Here is a 19,611-nt window from a genome sequence, read left to right on the forward strand (position 1 = left end):
GACGGTCGGTCGTTTTTCGCTGTTTGAGACCGCAGGGAGTGCTGGTCGACTGTTATTGTTCTTTCGACGGTGGAAACGAGACCACGACTCTCAAACCGCAATAATGCTGAATGAAGAACAGAAGTGCTAGGTACAAAAGTAAAACCTCTTCCGCCCCAAGACACTGTCGCAGTAACAACGTCGTCACTCAGCGTGTTCCACTACTGCGTTCCACGTCAGTCGAAGAAATTTTCAATGAGAATAATAGGAACTTGGATTGAAATGTAATCCATTGGACGTATAATAAAACGCCTTACTGTGTCAGGAGCAGATGGCATTACGGAAATTTACTTTCGCTGAGTATGAGATCGATCCAAGGACTGGAATTCACTTTTAAATCTTCTAGTTTTTGTATGTTCATCCATTTGACTTAAGGTCTTGGGGACTACGGCCCTTCACTGTTGTAAGAAAATGAAACGCATACATCTGTCCTTATGACCTTATTTTTATGTAGCTACCAGTTTCAGCACTTCAATTCGCCATCTTCAGGCCGTAGTTTATGCGGAAGGGGTTCAAAAAATGGCTCTGAGCACTATGGGACTTAACATCTGAGATCATTAGTCCCCTAGGACTTAGAACTACTTAAACCTAACTAACCTAAGGACATCACACACATCCATGCTCGAGGCAGGATTAGAACCTGCGACCGTAGCGGTCGCGCTGTTCCAGACTGAAGCGTCTATAGCCGCGCGGCCGGCGCTGAAGGGGTTATCACTATCCATATACACACTGGATCAGAGCACTATGGGACTTGACATCTGAGATCATTAGTCCCTTAGGGCTTAGAACTACTTAAACCCAACTAACCTATCACACACATCCATGCCCGAGGCAGGATTAGAGCCTGCGACCGTAGCGGTCGCGCCGTTCCAGACTGAAGCGCCTAGAGCCGCGCGGTCAAGGAGGCCGGCGCTGAAGGGGTTATCATCGTCTATATACACACTGGATCAGTCGCGAACTTGGCTGGTGTACGCAAGACTATTTGTAACTGTGGTGTCAGCACTCCACCTGCGGGTGGTGACATTTCACCCTTATGGGCATCATCAGAGTGTGTAGAAGTAGTTGGATATGTAACCCATCCGTCATAAAGACATATGAAGGTAGACCTTGTGTTTTATATGTTTTTATGACGTTTGAGTTGCATATCAAGTTACTATTTGGTATGGCTTTACGACGGATGGGTTACATATCCAGCAACTTGTACACGATCTGATGATGCCCCCAAAAGGATGAAACGCTTCATTGATGTTAATTAATTTCGCAACGAAGACAATTTTTATTTTGAAATAGGCCTTTCTTCCAGCCAAGGAACAAATATTCACGACGATTTTCGTCTATTATCGATATCGATTCTGGTAATACACTACTGGTCATTAAAATTGCTACACCAAGAAGAAATGCAAATGATAAAAGGGTATTCACTGGACAAATATATTATATTAGAACTGACATATGATTACGTTTTCACGCAATTTGGGTGCATATATCCTGAGAAATCAGTACCCAGAACAACCACCTCTTGCCGTAATAACGGCCTTCATACGACTGGGCATTGAGTCCAACAGAGCTTGGATGCTGTTTACAGGTACAGATGACCATGCAGCTTCAACACGATAACACAGTTCATCATGAGTAGTGACTGGCGTATTGTGACGAGCCAGTTGCTCGGCCACCATTGACCAGACGTTTTCTATTGGTGGGAGATCCGGAGAATGTGCTGGCCACGGCAGCAGTCGAACATTTTCTGTATCCAGAAAGACCCGTACAGGACCTGCAACACGCGGTCGTGCATTATCCTGCTGAAATTTAGGGTTTCGCAGGGATCGAATTAAGGGTAGATCCACAGGTCTTAACACATCTGAAATGTAACGTCCACTGTTCAAAGTGCCGTCAATGCGAACGAGAGGTGACCGAGGCGTGTAACCAATGGCACCCCATACCATCACGCCGGGAGATACGCCAGTATGGCGATGACGAATACACGCTTCCAATGTGAGTTCACCGCGATGCCGCCAAACAGGGATGCGACCATCATGATGCTGTAAACAGAACCTGGATTCGTCCGAAAAAATGACGTTTTGCCATTCGTGCACCCAGGTTCGTTGTTGAGTACACCATCGCAGGCGCTCCTGTCTGTGATGCAGCGTCAAGGGTAACCGCAGCCATGGTCTCCGAGCCTAGAGTCCATGCTGCTGCAAACGTCGTCGAACTGTTCGTGCAATGGTTGTTGTCTTGCAAACGTCCACATCTGTTGACTCAGGGTTCGAGACGTGGCTGCACGATCCGTTACAGCCATGCGGATAAGATGCCTGTAATCTCGACAGCTAGTGATACGAGGCCGTTGGGATCCAGCACGGCGTTCCATATTACCCTCCTGAACCCACCGATTCCATATTCTGCTAACAGTCATTGGATCTCGACCAAAGTGAGCAGCAATGTGGCGATACGATAAACCGCAATCGCGATAGGCTACAATCCGACCTTTATCCGATGGTAGGAATTTCTCCTCCTTACACGACAACGTTTTACCAGGCAACGCCGGTCAACTGCTGTTTGTGTATGAGAAATCGGTTGGAAACTTTCCTTATGGCAGCACGTTGTAGGTGTTGCCACTGGCGCCAACCTTGTGTGAATGCTCTGAAAAGCTAATCATTTGCATATCATAGCATCTTCTTCCTATCGATTAAATTTCGCGTCTGTAGCACGTCATCTTCGTGGTGTAGTAATTTTAATGGCCAGTAGTGTATATTGGATCTGGGCATTCCAAGACTTTCGAATGTGTTTTAAGTTTTAAGGATAATTTTTTATACGTACTTTCGAATTTGCTGCAGTAATTTCTCATTTACTATATGAATTCTGAAGTTATAATTAATATGCTAAGCTAATTAGCAACATCACTTATTTGCACTATTTTAAAATTAGTTATTGAATAATGTTTGAGTTACTCGTAGCTGCTCAAAGTTTAAAGATCAGTGAGCGTAATTTTTCGCAATCCTATGCGGTCAGGCGCTATTTAAGTCAGAGATAGACTGATATCTACTGCAGTCCGATACTTTAAGCCTCAGGAGTACCGTAATTTAGTCTAGAGACTTAAATTTCCGTCAAAACTGGAAGTAAAGTTTTACTAATAAATATCCCCCCCGCCCAAAAAAAGAAGAAAAAAAAGAAACAGTCCCTAAAACTTATAAGTAAAACATTGGCACCTTTAATGCGAGAGTGATCAGGTATTTCCAAGACCGGAGCGTCTTTGGCGTTTCTTCACTCATGATCAGGTGAGACTGCGGTCAAATGCGGGTTTAGTAGTTCGTATGAGAATCGAAAATGAAATTAAAATGATCAAACTTGTAAGTGAGAATTCAAAGGAGAATGAATAGTACCGCACTGTATATCGAAGCTGGAAAAAACGTTGTCGGTAATTGTGTTAGGTTTTGTAGAGCCTTGGTTTATTAACGAAACATGCCTTCGGAGTAAAAATGGAGTAAAATTGCATTTTGGGATTTGGTTTTTAAATCTATGTTGAAATTGCAACAACATTCAGAGGAAATTGCAATCCTTACCGTTGTTATCGTATATCGCGGTGGCTACGTATTCTATAGCAACATTGGTTAGACATTATTGCGACCTCTAAACAGCAGTCAACCGGAGCTCGAAACTTTTATAATGTACACACTCACAACGGCCATTTGCGGCGCTCGGCTTCTTTAAGCAACTCCTTTTATGGGATTCATGTGTTACAGAATCTCTTAGACTGACGCACATACGCAATAGATCCCCAACCTAGATTTGCATTAGCTACAGCAGCCACGGTTCCCCTGCAGACAACATCAAAACCATCAAGTTCAAGAGTGTCGCTACGATTTTCCGAGGTTAATCAACAACCAGCGCAACATATGAAGAAGAAATGACGGTATCTGTGATGATGTATGGCAGAGGAACCATAGACCTTAGTATGCCACATAAATTTCAACTTGATACTTGGCGGCCTGAGACTTCCGGTATAAGTCACCCTCATTCTGCCAACGGCCTTGTCAAAGAGGGTGGAGGAGCGAAAAGAGATTCAGGGGACTCTATTGTCCTTGGTGAACGAAACTGCCCCTAAAGGTTGAAGGATCAACAATGGTCAACGGCATGAGGATATAAAAATCAATGGAAACCACATCATTAAAGAGCTGTAATGTGTATCCACTGCCACGTGGCTTGTAACTGAAAAAGCTTCATGATGATCTCACCATTGGCAAAAGATTCAGGAACAATCCCCCATTCGGATCTCCTGGAGGGGCCTTCCGATAGTGAGAGACCATGAGAAAAATATTGAACAACCAACGAAAGGATAACGTTCTTTGAGTCGGGGAGTGGAAATTCAGAAGCCTGAACGTGGTAGGGAAGCAAGAAAATTTGGAATGGGAAATGTAAAGACTCCATCTAGATAAAATATAGGTCAGTGGAAAGAAGACGAGGATCTGGTCAGATGAGTGTAAGGTAGCATCAACATCAGCAGAAAATGGTATAACAGGAGGAGGATTCGTTATGAATAGGAAGACAGTGCAGAGAGTGAGTTACTGTGAACCGTTCAGTGACAGGGTTGTTCTCACCAGACTCGACAGCAAACCAACACCGCAACGATAGTTCAAGTACGCATGCCGATGTCGCAAGCAGTAGGATACTGAGCCGTTGATTCAGTACATAAAGGGAGATGAAAATCTAATACTCATGGGAGCCTGGAATGTGGTTGTTGGGGAAGGAGTACAAGGAAGGTGTTAAGAGAGAATGTGTACCAGGAACAAGAGAGGAGAAAGACTAATTGACTTCTGTAATAATTTCAGCTAGTAATAGCCTACACTCTGTTCAAGAATCGCAAAGTCACGAGAAAGTGGGTTACGGAAGTACTAAGATATGAAGAGATAAGCTCGAAGATACCTAAGACTGTGTATACTGCAGTAAGGAATGGGTCCAGTAGATTGAAGAGGAATGTGAATCTCTAGAAAGAGCAATCACAGAAGTTGGAAAGAAAAACATAGGTACAAAGAAGGTAACTGCTAAGAAACCATGGGTAACAGGAGAAATACTCCAGTTGATTGATGAAAGGAGGAAGTACAAAAATATTCAAGGAAATTCAGGAATACAAAAATACAAGTCGCTGAGGTGTGAAATAAATAGGAAGTGCAGGGAACCTAAGACGAAATGACTGGATGAAGAATGTGAGAAAATCGTAAAGGAAATGATTGTCATAAGGGCTGACTTAGCATATAGGAAAGTCAAAGCAACCTTCCGTGAAATTAAACGCAAGGGTGGTAACATTAAGAATGCAAAAAAAAAAAAAAAGGTTCAAATGGCTCTAAGAACTATGGGACTTAACATCTGAGGTCATCAGTCCCCTAGACTTAATACTACTTAAACATAACTAACTTGAGGACATCACACACATCCATGCCCGAGGCAGGATTCGAACCTGCGACCGTAGCAGCAGCGCGGTTCCGGGCTGAAGCGCCTAGAACCGCTCGGCCACATTAAGAATGCAACTGGACTTCCACTGTTAAATGCAGAGGAGACGCATATAGGTGCAAAGAGTACACTGAAGGCCTCTATAAGGTGAAAGATTTGTCTGATATGATAGAAGAAGAAACAGGAGTCGATTTAGAAGAGATAGGGGATCCAGTATTAGAACCCGAATTTAAAAGAGCTTTAGAAGACGTAAAATCAAATAAAACAGAAAGGTTACGTAACGTTCCATCAGAATTCCTAAAATCATTGGGGAAAACGGCAACAAAATGACTATTCACGTTGGCGTGTGGAATGTGAGAGTCTGGCGATATATCATCTGACTTACGGAAAAACATCAACCACACAATTTACAAGACTGCAAGAGCTGACAACGCGAGAATCAACGCACAATCATCTTGACGGCTCATGCATCCAAGTTGGTGACAAGAATAATACGCAGAAGAATGGAAAATAAAATGGTGGCTGTGTTAGATGGCGATCAGTTTGTCTTTGTGGAAGTTAAAGGCTGATAATGGTAGCAAGACTAAAGAAAGATCAACACATGTTCATTGGACTTATCGACCTGGAAAAAGCGTTTGCTAATGTCAAATGGAGAAAGATGTTCGAAGTTCGGAGGAAAATAGGGGTAAGCTACAAGGAGAGATGGGAAATACGGAATATGTACAAGAGCCAAGAGGGAACAATAAAAGTGGAAGACCAAGAACGGAATCAGATTAAAAAGAGTGTAAGGCAGGGGTGTAGTCTTTCGCCCCTACTGTTCGAGCTATACATTGAAGAAGTAATAATGGAAATAAAGAAAGGTTCCGGAGTGGAATTAAAATTCAAGGTGAAAAGATATCAAAGATACAATTCGCCGATGACATTGCTATGCTCAATAAAAGTGAAGAAGGATTACACGATCTGCTAACTGGAATGAGCAGTGTAATGTGTGCAGAATGTGGATTGAGCGTAAATCGAAGAAAGACGAAACTAATGAGAACTAGCGGAAATGAGAACAAATAGAAACTTAACATCAGGATTGATGGTCACGAAAGAAATGAAATTAGGTAATTCTTCGCAATAGGCAGCAAAATAACCAAGCAAGGAGAACATCAAAAGCGTGCTAGCACTGGAAAAAAGGCATTTCTGGTCAAAAGAAGGCTGCTAGTACCAAACACAGGTGTTAATTTGATGAAGAAATTTCTGAAAATCTTCGTTTGGAGGACAGCATTGTATGGTAGTGGAACAAGGACTGTGGAAAAACCGTAACAGAAGAGAATCGTACCACTTGTGATGTGGTGCTACAGGCGGACGTTGAAAATTAGGTGGTCTGCAATGGTAAAGAATGAGGAGGTTCTGCACAGAATTTGAGAGGAAAGGAATATGTGGAAAACACTGACAAGAAGAAGGGACAGGATGATAGGACGTCTGTTAAGACATCAGGGAATTGGACCGAGCATCATGAATTTTGGCACATGTATGTATTTTTTCATGGAGAAGGGTTTGATGCTATCCACATTACTGCAACTCGGCACTGCAGCACAACATCTACACCGTCCAGTCGATAGTAAAAGTTGTATCGACACCTCGGTGCTCATAATAATAATAAATAGTTACTGTGTCTACTGTTAGTGATTGGTCATTGAGTTTGAAATAGAATACTATTTTCATGTTGCTGTATGCCGCACCTCGATATGAATAATTATTCTTCTTTTGCTTACAGGTGAATGACGTTCCATTGTTCTTTTATTTACAGGTGAAAGACCTTTGTGACCCACAATTTAACTATCGCGGGATGCTTCTCCTGTCCCGAAGCATTAATCTCATCACAAAACTTTATTCATTTTCCACATTTTCTACAACGAACTACAGATTGTAGTTTATGTACAGAACATTATTCTTACACAAGGTGGATCATCTAAATCTTGCAACGCAAATAGTGCGGAACTGGAAAGTGCTATTGTTTTTTTTAATCCTCCATATGTATTGACGAAAAATACACTGTGGTCATTGCAACATCTTCCATCTATACATTACACCAACCGAACAGCATCTACTGTCTCGGCCAACAGAACAACAACTGCACACGACGTGCTCTCAACTAGTACTGCTCTCGACATTCTCTCAACAAGTACTCCCACGACGACCTCTGAATACTACTGCACCAGTGGAGGTGGCGGAATAATAATCTTTGGCGCAATCTCTGGCGCTGCACAGTGGGTCAGAATCCCAAAAAGCTGGTCAAAATATAAGTAGTTGTTCAATTTGTACCAAACTTAGTATGTAAGGGTTTGCGGAGTTTCTGATTAAGAATATGATATCAAAAAGTGAAAAAAAAAACAAAATGGAGGACCCAAGATGGAAGGCTCTATGTACACTACTATCATTTTTTACGTATAAAAGTAATTTTTAGGGAATTATCGAGGTTACTGATGATGACAGAGTTCAAAAATTTAAAAATGGTGGATCCAAGATGGCGGTCAAAATCTATGTCTTTTTATTTATTTATATATTTTTATTCATATAAAAGTCAGTATTTAGGGGTTATTGTAGTTAATGCTTAAAAAATAAACCAAAAAAGTGGAAAACTCGAAGAAAGGACCAAATATAGGTCACAAGATTGTGTAAAATATTACAAAATATTATTTCATTTTAATTCAATTATTTATTTTGTAAATTTTTTATAACTTAATTTTTCATTTTCTTATTCTTTTTCATCTTCTGCTTCAACTGAATCGTCATCATCCTCAAACACTGTTTCCTCATTATCTACATCTGCATCTGAATCTTCATAGTCTTCCGCCACAGGAACTAAGAGGGCAACGGCTTCTGGCGACAAACTCTTCAGTTTCTTCGGCGAAGATTTGCGTAAGGAAGAAACGTAGGGGTCTGTCGTTGCCAACAATCTCCTGAACACGTCTTCCATAGTCTTAACTCTTGAAACCTTTCGAGAAAAACTCAGGCGATATTGCTTTATCAACTTATTGGTTGATCCCTGAGCATCCTCTGATAGTTGACCGATGGGTAAAATGGCCGAAGAAATAATGTCTAGACCGTGAATCAACAATCTATGGACTGCTGTTGGCATGTTGTACCAGGGGTATTCTTTCACGTAGTGCCTGGCAGTTGCTAAGGCGTATGCTCGAAACTTTCCAACGTCGATCTGACGTCCTCTCGAAATCGTCTGCAAAATTATATGGAAACGGTGGATTAGTTCTTCGGAAACTCCAGTTATCAGCGCTGATGTTGGAGTATTTTCAAAAAAACGTCGAGCTGTGTTTCCGTCATTCATACTGCCTAAACCTTGTTTCGGTATGTCAATTACAATTCCAAGCTGTTCTTTGAAAGCTTTTTGAATGTTGGCTTTCAGTATTGCATTTTCCTCTTTATCTTCTGCTTTACGTGCCTGCCACTTTTTTGTTTTCATTTGGTATGCCAAATGAATACAACATTCAAAACATCGAATCCAGGCGTGAAGAGTTGATAGTCCGTACTGCAGATAATCGGCGGTAACTTGTTTTTTCAAAACATCGTCAATGTTATTAAATTGGGCAGACGTAGCCTTGCAGATATAGCAGCGTTGCGCAGATTTCGTGTTGTTGGTAGCATTGCAAACTTTACCATTTACCATGGTCATGCTTAAATTGTATTTAATGGAAATGTCTTTCCCATGAATAACTGTTTCGAATGACTGGAGTTGTTCGATCTGTTTGTCGTAATACGTTTTCTCATTTAAAGACGTTTGCTCTGTTTCCTTTGTAAATTCTAACTTCAGTGGCCTGCAAAAGAGGGTTGAAGACGGCTTCGGATTAATCCATAAGATCTTTTCTTCTTTAGTTTCTTCATTTACACCTGCAAGTTTCAGTGGAACAAGCGAAGCGAAAAATAAAGTTGCATCTAACATACTCGAATCTGAAAACGTCGTTTTATACATGCTTTGCCCGGAGGTTCCGTCAAAGCCCCACTTACAAATAAGGGCCATATTAGACATTTCCGAATCACTCATATGTAAAATATCGTCTCGTTTCAGCAGTAGAACACGTTGAACAGTGTGGTCTAACAAAGCTTGCAACCGTACCTCAGCTTTTGATTCGGTAAAAGTGAGGGTTACGTCTGGAGGGCAGCAAGCTTTTTTGCTACCAAAACAGCTGAATACGGTGGATATAGTGTGTTTAAGCCTTTTCCTTTAGCCTCATTTCTCAAATGCTGCTAAGATTCTTTTGACAATTTCAAGTCGAAAAGGAGTGCTAGACCTTCATTTGCATCATATGAGGATGGCGATGATGTTGAAAATCGCAAGCCTGCCTTGTATTTTTTCACCTTGGATGGACTTGAGAGTGTGACGTCTTTCACAATCTTCGTAGCATCTGGGTGCCCCGAAGATCGAAGACTCATTTGCGCGGCAAACGATAATTCGACAGCACTGGACTTCGTACGAATCTCCTCAGTTCTCCTTCTTTTAGACCTATCAGATAATGTTTCAAATTTTGTGGCAGGTCGGCCTGTTGATTTAGTCACACTTGCAGGTTCCGAATCAATCGGAGTATGTACTATTGTATTTAACCAGGTTTCGTTCTTCTTGAAAAAATATCCTTGTCGCCGAGTTGCTTCCTTATACTTGCTTCTTAACTTTGTTAACAAAGTCGAAATGGTATCATAGGGAATTTTAATTGTATGTCCACTTTTTTCTGTCAACGACCTTTCCAAATGTTCTATGACCCCTTCCAAATCATTTGACAAATACTCTTTTGTTATTAGAAAAATATCTTTCTTCGAAAATCCGATTCTGGAATACGCTGGATCAGATGAAACTGAAATTAAAAAAAAAAAATCTGTGTTACACTTTTCGTCATTTTTCTACTTATTTTATTCTTTACATTGCTTCTACGTGTCGATTGTAATTTAAATTGTACAAATAAAACTCATAATTAATTGATTCTACTGTCATTTTTGAAGACGTCTGAAGAATGACATTTTGCAAGTGTCGGTTAAAACGTGGCTCAAAGCCAGAGTCGCAACTAGTCGCAGGATTTGAAGCTTAATGTACAAAGGTAATAATAATATATACTTGCGTACACAGCGCAAAAGAAAGCGGAATGTCGTGGAATTCGTAACTTATCTCTATTTTTTAAGCGCATTTTACGATTTTGTCATTCATTTCCCTGTAGTACGTTAATTGAAATGTAAACGTGCATAATTGATGATTTAATAGTGATATAAGTGTTTTTTCACTAGTACATACCTCCTGGTATACATTCCATATCGAAAGTATTGGTTTCACTGGCACAAAACATAAATAACTTCCTTCAACAACACGACTGTTTTTGTAGCCTGGCCAGCTGCGCGCACACTAACAATGAACTGCCGCATTTGACCTGAGATATTACCGAACAAATGAACATCTGGTCGTCCGCACAGCCGGCATTCAGTTGTCCCAGCATTGCTGCTGCCAACCTGATAGTCCAAAATCCCCATCTTTAAATATTTTTGTTGTTTCCTTTTTGGCCACGTTTTCAAGATTCTGGCCCACTGTGCGCTGTGACTCAGTGTAGCCACCTTTCAGTTCCTTTGCAGAATAGGAGGAACCAGTGTTACCAACGTGATGGCTGTCCAGCCCACTGTGCACGAAGTACTGCAGCATGTCTTCACGAATTGATTCCACGTCGTTGGACTGGACGCAGAGGACATGTACCCTTTTTTTCTTGGGGGGGGGGGGGGGGCAGAAGTATTTAGAAGAACGTAACTACACACGATGATATGCAACAACGTACTACTGCTGCCTCCTCAGACATCTCCGCTGAAATGCTAGCACGTGCGCAAAGGTCGTTCCATACCAGACTGGAAGCGTGAATTTCCGCTCCCAGTGGACATTTTGATTACATCTATGTGATGGTCAACGTCTCGTTACTGGTCAGAGTCCACAAAAGAAGTAAATGCACGTATATTGTTCTTCAGTGTGTGGAGCCAGAGGTACTGTACAGGTGTCGGTTTGGGAACTTTTGAAAATATGATATCCCGTGAACGACTCGCACTAGAATACTGCAATAAACACCTGTGACATTCTAATTTACACTACTTTTAGTTTGTTAATGTCAGAAGGCATTGTTCCATTTAAAAAAGTTTACATTTGCACGAAAAATACACTACCTAAGTATTATTACACTCTCATGATTGGCTAACATTACGAGCCCCTGACTACCAATCTGTTGAGTGAAAACTGCACATCAACAACACCTTCCAATTCCGCAATATTTGCGGTGCAAGTTTTAGGTGGTTCACCCAGTATATGTGGGGGTAAATAAATGTACACAGGCAGGATAACGTAAGCGGGGTTTCGCTGGTAGTTTATACGAGGTGACAGTTGTTAAACTATATGAAATGAAATCGTCAAGCGGTTCTAGGCTCTTCAGTCCAGGACCGCGCTGCTGCTACGGACACAGGGTCGAATCCTGCCTCGGGGATGGATGTGTGTGATGTCCTTAGGTTAGTTAGGTTTAAGTACTTCTAAGTTCTAGGGTACTGATGACCTCAGATGTTAAGTTCCATAGTGCTTAGAGACATTTGAACCATTTTTGAAATCGTGATAAGTTCTGAACGGTTTGCGTAACGACGTTCAAACTGCACTGTTGGGTGCGGGGCATGATGAGAATTAGTATGGTTTGGTATAGTGACGAAGCCCACTTTCATTTTGACGGGTTCGTCAATAAGCAAAACTGGCGCATTTGGGGGACTGGGAACCCGCATTTCGCGATCGGGAAGTCTCTACAGCCTCAGCGGGGGACTGTGTGGTGTGCAACGTCGTCACAAAATAGTCTGTGCGATATTCCTGATGGCACTGAGAACGTGACGGTTTTGGAAGATGATTTCATCCCCATTATCCAAAGTGACCGTGATTTCGACAAGATGTGGTTCATGCAAGACGGATATCGGCTTCATCGAAGCAGGAGAGTGTTTGGTGTCCTGGAGGAGCGCTTTGGAGACCGCCACTGGCATGGCCCTCGATTGGCCGCCATATTCTCCGTATCTGAACACAGGCGACTCCTTTTCGTGGGACTGTATTAAAGACAAGGTGTACAGCAATAGCCCCAAAGCAATTACTGAACTGAAAACAACCATTCACTAGCAATAATAATCTCAGAAACAGGTATAGTACGGTAAGCCAAGATTTCACGAGTTTCAAAGGATTCCAAACCGGCTCTCCCTGCATTGTTACAAGCAACGAAAGCAACTGTTATCCATCCGTTACCCAAACTGGAAGAAGAAGAAACTTTCATTAAAGAAAAATTTAACTTCGCACCACAAAATAAAGTAGGTCCATGAATAAGAACAAATTGAGTAGTTTTACCTACTCCCCTTACTTCGTTCTTTTTACCCTTACCAGAAGATGTCGAAGCACCAAGAGTGCCGTCCACATTGACAAGTGGTTTGCAGAATTTCGCTATTCGTCTGCGCCACATAATCGCCAATGATGGCAGGAACATTGAACTAAATCCGAATATCTGTAGTGACATTTATGTGTTGGTTAAAGTGTGTGCACGCCGTAGTTTGTAACTAATTTACGTTTTCTTCATATAGTTTAATAATTGTCAGCCTGTAGAATCATATACTGAGACCTACACACAATCCACCTGGTGACACCTCCGTTGTTCATAGAGAACTCGCAGCAGCTCATCTCACTCCCTAGGAAGTTTGTGTGAGCACCATCGAAGGTCCGTCTGCCCATCCAGCGTGATGCCTCCCTCTCACCACCATCGCACCACTTGTTTTTTACCGACGCCCACGCAACTGTACTGACTACAACTTCCAAGTTCTGTCGTTTAGTCAACACAATACCAGCTGACCGAGAATCGGACCAGATTTGCAACTCGATTCATGATCTGTTTGCGGGCTAAAAGTCAACAGGCCGTTCTTAAAGGAACAAAATCGATCGAGGTAAAGGTGATGGCCGAGGGGAGCGTTATAGGGCCGTTACTGTTAACATTAATGTTTTAGTGGATGTTCTTGGAGACTTCGTGAAGCAATCCACGGGCAATATTGTTGTCTATAGACGAAATGCAACGCTGGAAGACAACAACGTAGCGAAGGGAGATCCACAGAAGATCGATGACTCATGCAGGGATTGGCAGTCGACATTGAACGCATTGAACAAAGAATAGCCGAAAAGGTCACCTAGACTTCGCTTCCACTACTGACGAAAAATGGCTGGAGATAATAACTACCGGAAAATGACTAACTGCAAACACCCAGATCAAACTAAAGTGAAATGATCATAACATAAATTGTACTAAGAGCGAAATGGCAGGAAATGTAATTCATCCACGAAAGAGGTATCTTACAAATCAACTGTTTGACCCATTCTTCAAATGGTTCCAATGTCTCTGAGCACTATGACACTTAAAATCTGATGTCATGAGTCCCCTAGAACTTAGAACTACTTAAACCTAACTAACCTAAGGACATCACACACATCAATGCCTGAGGCAGGATTCAAACTTGCGACCGTAGCGGTCGCGGGGTTCCAGACTGAAGCGCCTAGAACCGCTCGCCCACCACTGACCCATTCTTGTTACTGTTATTGTTATGTTATTACATATTACCACAGTATATAAGACTTGCACCACGTCCCTTTTTTGGTTATCTATGTTATAATGGTACCATTGTTACCTGTACGCAGGGGCTGAAGATGGCGTAGTAAAAGGCTGAAACTGGTTGCCAAATAAAATAAGGTTGAAAACTGACGCCTGAAAGGTATTTAATTTGACATCCAAAAAGATGGATGCAAATAACTTACGGGTTTGCTGCCAGGTCATGTCGTCGACCACCGCCGATATTTCGACAGGAGCACACTCTGTCATTCTCAAGGCACAACTGCCTTGGGAAAAGTTAAGATCTCACATACAGAGACTTTCTTGGTTTATCAGTCTGACACCCTTACAAACTTTGATTTAAATTTTAAATTACTGAATGAAACCCGCAACTGTTCATTCTTTGGACTATTGCACAATTTCTCGCCAGATCATTTTCAGGCACCCCGTTAACAATTTTTACGAGAACAATGTTAGATCTTCAAGACGTCGTTGATATTTAAAGGTGAAACTAGCGAGTAATCAGAAAAAATATTACATTATATATGTGAATTAGTAAATACTCTCGTTGGCTCTTTGTCCATCAGATTGCTGTGATGGCAGTATTTTCTGCCTATCCCTTAATCCATTATCTGATTCATCACACGTTTTACAACAGGATTACGATTACCTACATACCGCTGTTGTACCCCAACATACCTTACAGAGTCTCTAGATGTTGTCTTGGCCTGCTCGGTCTGTCTCTAATCGAGCACATATGGGGTATCGTACTGGACGATGAACTGCGACAGGCATGGAACCCCATCCCACAAACTGACATCCGGCACTTGTACAACACAGTGCATGCACGTTTGCATGCTTGCGTTCAACATTCTGCCGGTTACGCCTGTTATTAATGTAGCACCATTTCGTATTTGCAGTGGCTTACCTCGTGCTAACATTAAGCTGTGACCTTGCAGTGTTAATCATTACCTAGACAAATGTATTCTCCCAAATTTCATTGCTCTACATTAATTGTCTTTTTGGTGTTGAGGCTTTTTCCGTCAGTGTATTATTATTATTATTTATTTTATGGCCTTCATTGGACCACTGTAGTCAAAAATACAAAGTTCTAAACAAGTTGTTACATATGGATACAATTTGGTTCGGCAATAACTTAATATATTTAGGTAATATAATTATTAGAGGCTATTCTTATACGAAAGGTGTTTTGCTCTTCTGTCTGCCAAATATTTCTTTATTCTTTGACATATTTTCTTTCTTTCTTCATCTGAGACAACTCTTCCTGTACTCCTTTTATTGATTTTCATTTGTAGTCTGGTTTGCGGGTCTTGCAGTATTCTGGTTTTCTCTGTCTTGTTTTTTAGGTCATCTACTGTAATTTGAAGTTCTTTTATATCTTCCTTAATTTCTGTGATCCATTTAATGTCGCTCTTGCTATTCCACAATTTTTGTATTATTTTTTTACTAATTCTGTTTTCTGGAGTTCTCATCAGATGTCCAAAGAATGAGATGCGTTTCTTCCTGATTGTGCTCATGACTGGTTCTATTTTCTTATATGCTGTTTCATTTGATGCTATTCTCCAACGTCCATTTATTTTATACTGCTTATTTATACATGTCCTAATTATTCTTCTTTCTATTTTTAGTATTCTGTCAATTCCTGCTGTATTAGTTGTTTTGAAGATAGTTTCAGCTGCATATGTTATTTCTGGTTGTATAACTGTTTTATAGTGTTTTAATTTTGCATCTATAGATAGTTTTTTTTGTAGTTTTGGTAATGTAATTTGCATAGTTTAGTTTTTTTATTCTATTTTGCCATGATGGCTTCTCATTTAGATTGTATGTTATTATTTCGCCTAAATATTTAAATTTATCAACAATTTTGATTTCCTGTTCTCCTATTGTAATATTGTTTGCAAGTAGTGGATCAGTTAGCATAATCTCCGTTTTTTTCAAATGATATTCTAAGGCTTACTTTCTCTGCTATTTCTTGTAGTGATTTCACTTGTTGCCTGGCTTCTTGAACGGTGTTGGCTAGGAGAGCAAGATCATCAGCGAATCCCAAGCAGTTTAAGCTAATATCATCTTTTGCACTTCCAATTCTTGTCCTCTTTGGATTGTCCTTGTACCATTCTCTCATTATGTATTCCAGTGCACAGTTGAAAAGTAATGGTGATAGGCAGTCACCTTGTCTTAAGCCTGTTTTTATGAGGAATGGTTCCGAAATTTCTCCTCTAAACTTCACTTTTGATTTGGTGTTGGTTAGAATGAGTTGTATTATTTTAATTAGTTTTGGATGGAGTCCTAGATTTCTTAAAATTTTTAATACTGGAGGTCTGTGGAGACAGTCATGTGTCTTCTTAAAATCTACAAATGTTTTGCCAGAGGTTTGTTCCGTTTCTTGTAGTATGCCATAATCAATTTTAAACTAATTATCTGCTCTGCACAGCTTCTCCATGGTCTGAAACCTCCCTGATATTCCCCTAACTGCTGTTCTAATTGCTCCTTGATTCTTTCATATAGGATCTTGGATAGAATTTTATATGTGCAATCTAGGAGAGAGATGCCTCTGTAGTTGTCTGGGTTGCTCTTATCTCCCTTTTTGTGTATATTGTGTATATTTTCATTCAAGTGGACATTTTATGCAGCTAATTTTTCTACGTTAAAGACTATAGTAAAATGAAGTGATGAATTATGTGTCTTGTAGTAACTGCTTCGCCTCCTCCTGAAGTAAATATACGACACACAGAACGGCTCTCTGCTCTCAAAAGGCTAAATACTTTACAGGTCTAGCGTGTGTTGTCCTCTGCGGTGGGTGGTGGAGGGGACGTTCTTCGCGTTTGCCAGAATGACGTTCTGCTCTCCCACCTGGGGGTCCTGAGTTCGATGGGCTGGCGGGGTGTAGGTGGCTGCAGCAAGGCAGACGATGTGCAGGGAAGTTCATTGTTGTTCCGACAAGCAGGAACAGATACGTGCAAGCGCCCTCGTACGGTGGCGCAGCCTGGCGTCGGACAGCGTCCCTTCCTATCGGAGTGCGGCGGAGATGCCTGTGAACGGTGACCATACCCGGGTCAGAATAATAAAGTCAAGATGTTTACTGAGATACTGCGACAGCAACAGCGAATTACAGAATGCGTTTGTTCTGTTCGGTCACCGTTGTCACATCTCTCACCTACAGCAGGTAGCAGCTAATGTAGCCTGCTGCAGACACTCAAGGGCGTTAACATAAACAGTTGTGGTGCTTTTCGTTGTGTGCTTTGTTCCTCTGTGCGTCGAATTTATTTTGCTCTTCAGAATACCTGAAGTTTGTCATGGAAGTCTGCAAAACAGTGTGGTTGCTAAACGGAAAATTCAGTTGTCTGCTCATATTTTGCGTGGTCAGACACGTGCGTTTGTGTGCTCGGTGAGGGATTATTTCGAGAAGAATAGTGCGACTCTGTTACCTCTAACGAAGGTAGTCGAAAGAACTGCAGACGCTTTCAAGTGACAGAAAAACACTTTCGTCAAAGTTTGTAAAGTTCAAATGGTTAAAATGGTTCTGAGCACTATGGGACTTAACATCTGTGGTCATCAGTCCCCTAGAACTTAGAACTACTTAAACCTAACTAACCTATGGGCATCACACACATCCATGCCCGAGGCAGGATTCGAACCTGCGACCGTAGCAGTCGCGCGGTTCCGGACTGCGCGCCTAGAACCGCTAGACCACCGCGGCCGGCTTTGTAAGGCGAAAAATTGCGGACACCCAGTAAAACGAGAAGGACAGAACCACGGGTAACAAAATCGGACTCTTTTCAAGAAGATGCCATTCATCGCCTCATATCAAGATATTACGAGAGAAAAGAACAAGCAAATATAAAAAAAAAAAAAAAAACGTGCGTTACTCTTCGCGAGGCAGGGTTCTTCAGTAGCAGCAAGACTTCTTTATTAACGGTTGCCAGAGCCCTCGGCTTTCGGTACAAAAGAATTTGCCGGCCGGAATGGCCGAGCGGTTCTAGGCGCTACAGTCTGGAACTACGCGACTGTTACGGTCGCAGGTTCGAATCCTGCCACGGGCATGGATGTGTGTGATGTACTTAGTTAGGTTTAAGTAGTTCTGAGTTCTAGAGGACTGATGACCACAGCAGTTAAGTCCCATAGTGCTCAGAGCCATTTGAACCATACAAAAGAATTTATACACGAAATATGTAAAGGAGAGAGGTTTTTAAGAAATGTTATTAAAGCGCCGTTTAAAGACACTGTGTTACTCGACGAAACCAGGACAAACACAGTCATTCCTTGAGAAAAGACTGAACAGATGATAGCATTTGAGGAAGTTCTCCTGTTGCCGTGGGAAAGGTCGTAAGAATTATCGTCTTGCTTGCGGGAACTCCATTTGGTTTCATACCTAACTGTTTCCTCATTTACAAATCGAAGAAAACAAGCGACTAGCACGAGGAGATAAACCGCGATTGTTTTCTGAACTGGTACAAGGAGTAACTGTTGGAAAACTTAAATCTGCGATGTGCCACTGCAGTGGATAAAGCCCCATAGTCTTCAGTTATTAAAGTTACGGCTCCGACGATGCAACGAAAAAAGTCGACATTGTTGAGTGGTTGAAATGACATTGCCACTTCAAAGCCATTGAAATGATTTGGGCACGGATTAAACATTACGTGGCAATAAACAACAAAAGCTTTAACTGTGACAGAAGTTCAAACACAGTTAGGGGAGTCGGCCGCTGTGGCCGAGTGGCTCTAGGCACTTCAGTCCGGAATCGTGCGACTGCTACGGTCGCAGGTTCGAATCCTGCCTCGGGCATGGATGTGTGTGATGTCCTTAGGTTAGTTAGGTTTAAGTAGTTCTAAGTTCTAGGGGAATGATAACCTCAGATGTTAAGTCCCATAGTGCTCAGAGCCATTTGAACCATTTGAACAGTTAGGGGAAGCGATGGCGCAAATAACACCATAGAAATAGAATAGGGTTATACATGACACAGAAACAGTTCTTGACGAAGCATGGAAAAGTTAAGTGACTGTAGAAAGCAATAGTGAAAATACGCTTAAAAATTCCAGTGATTCTATCCTGGACCAGAGCTCAGATAATGACAGTGTTGAGCAAGAAAATCTTTCCCATCTAAGTGGCATTTACCCTTTGGAATAAGTCATCTTTATTTTTGTGTTTATGTTTCAAATTTTTTACTGTATGGTGTGTAGTGCATTTGCAGAAGAAATCTCATCTCATTATTAAGGAGTACTCCTCTGCACAAGAATGACTCTCTACACGCACACTACAATGACTGATAAGTACTCAATCAGTTTATATTATTTTAATTTTTTTAGTTATTTCATTTACATGAACGATTCAGATCTTTTCTAACACCCCTTCTGTATCGAATACGACAACTGAACGTGAATCATTCCGGTTATTGTAAAAGACAGTTATGCTTCCTCTTGCTTTTGTTGAGGTATACAGATAATAGGAACACGGTATCATTTCATGCACAGGAGTGCGTTTGTTAAAG

Source organism: Schistocerca serialis, chromosome 1, assembly GCF_023864345.2.
Source record: "Schistocerca serialis cubense isolate TAMUIC-IGC-003099 chromosome 1, iqSchSeri2.2, whole genome shotgun sequence".
Taxonomy (NCBI): Eukaryota; Metazoa; Arthropoda; class Insecta; order Orthoptera; family Acrididae; genus Schistocerca; species Schistocerca serialis.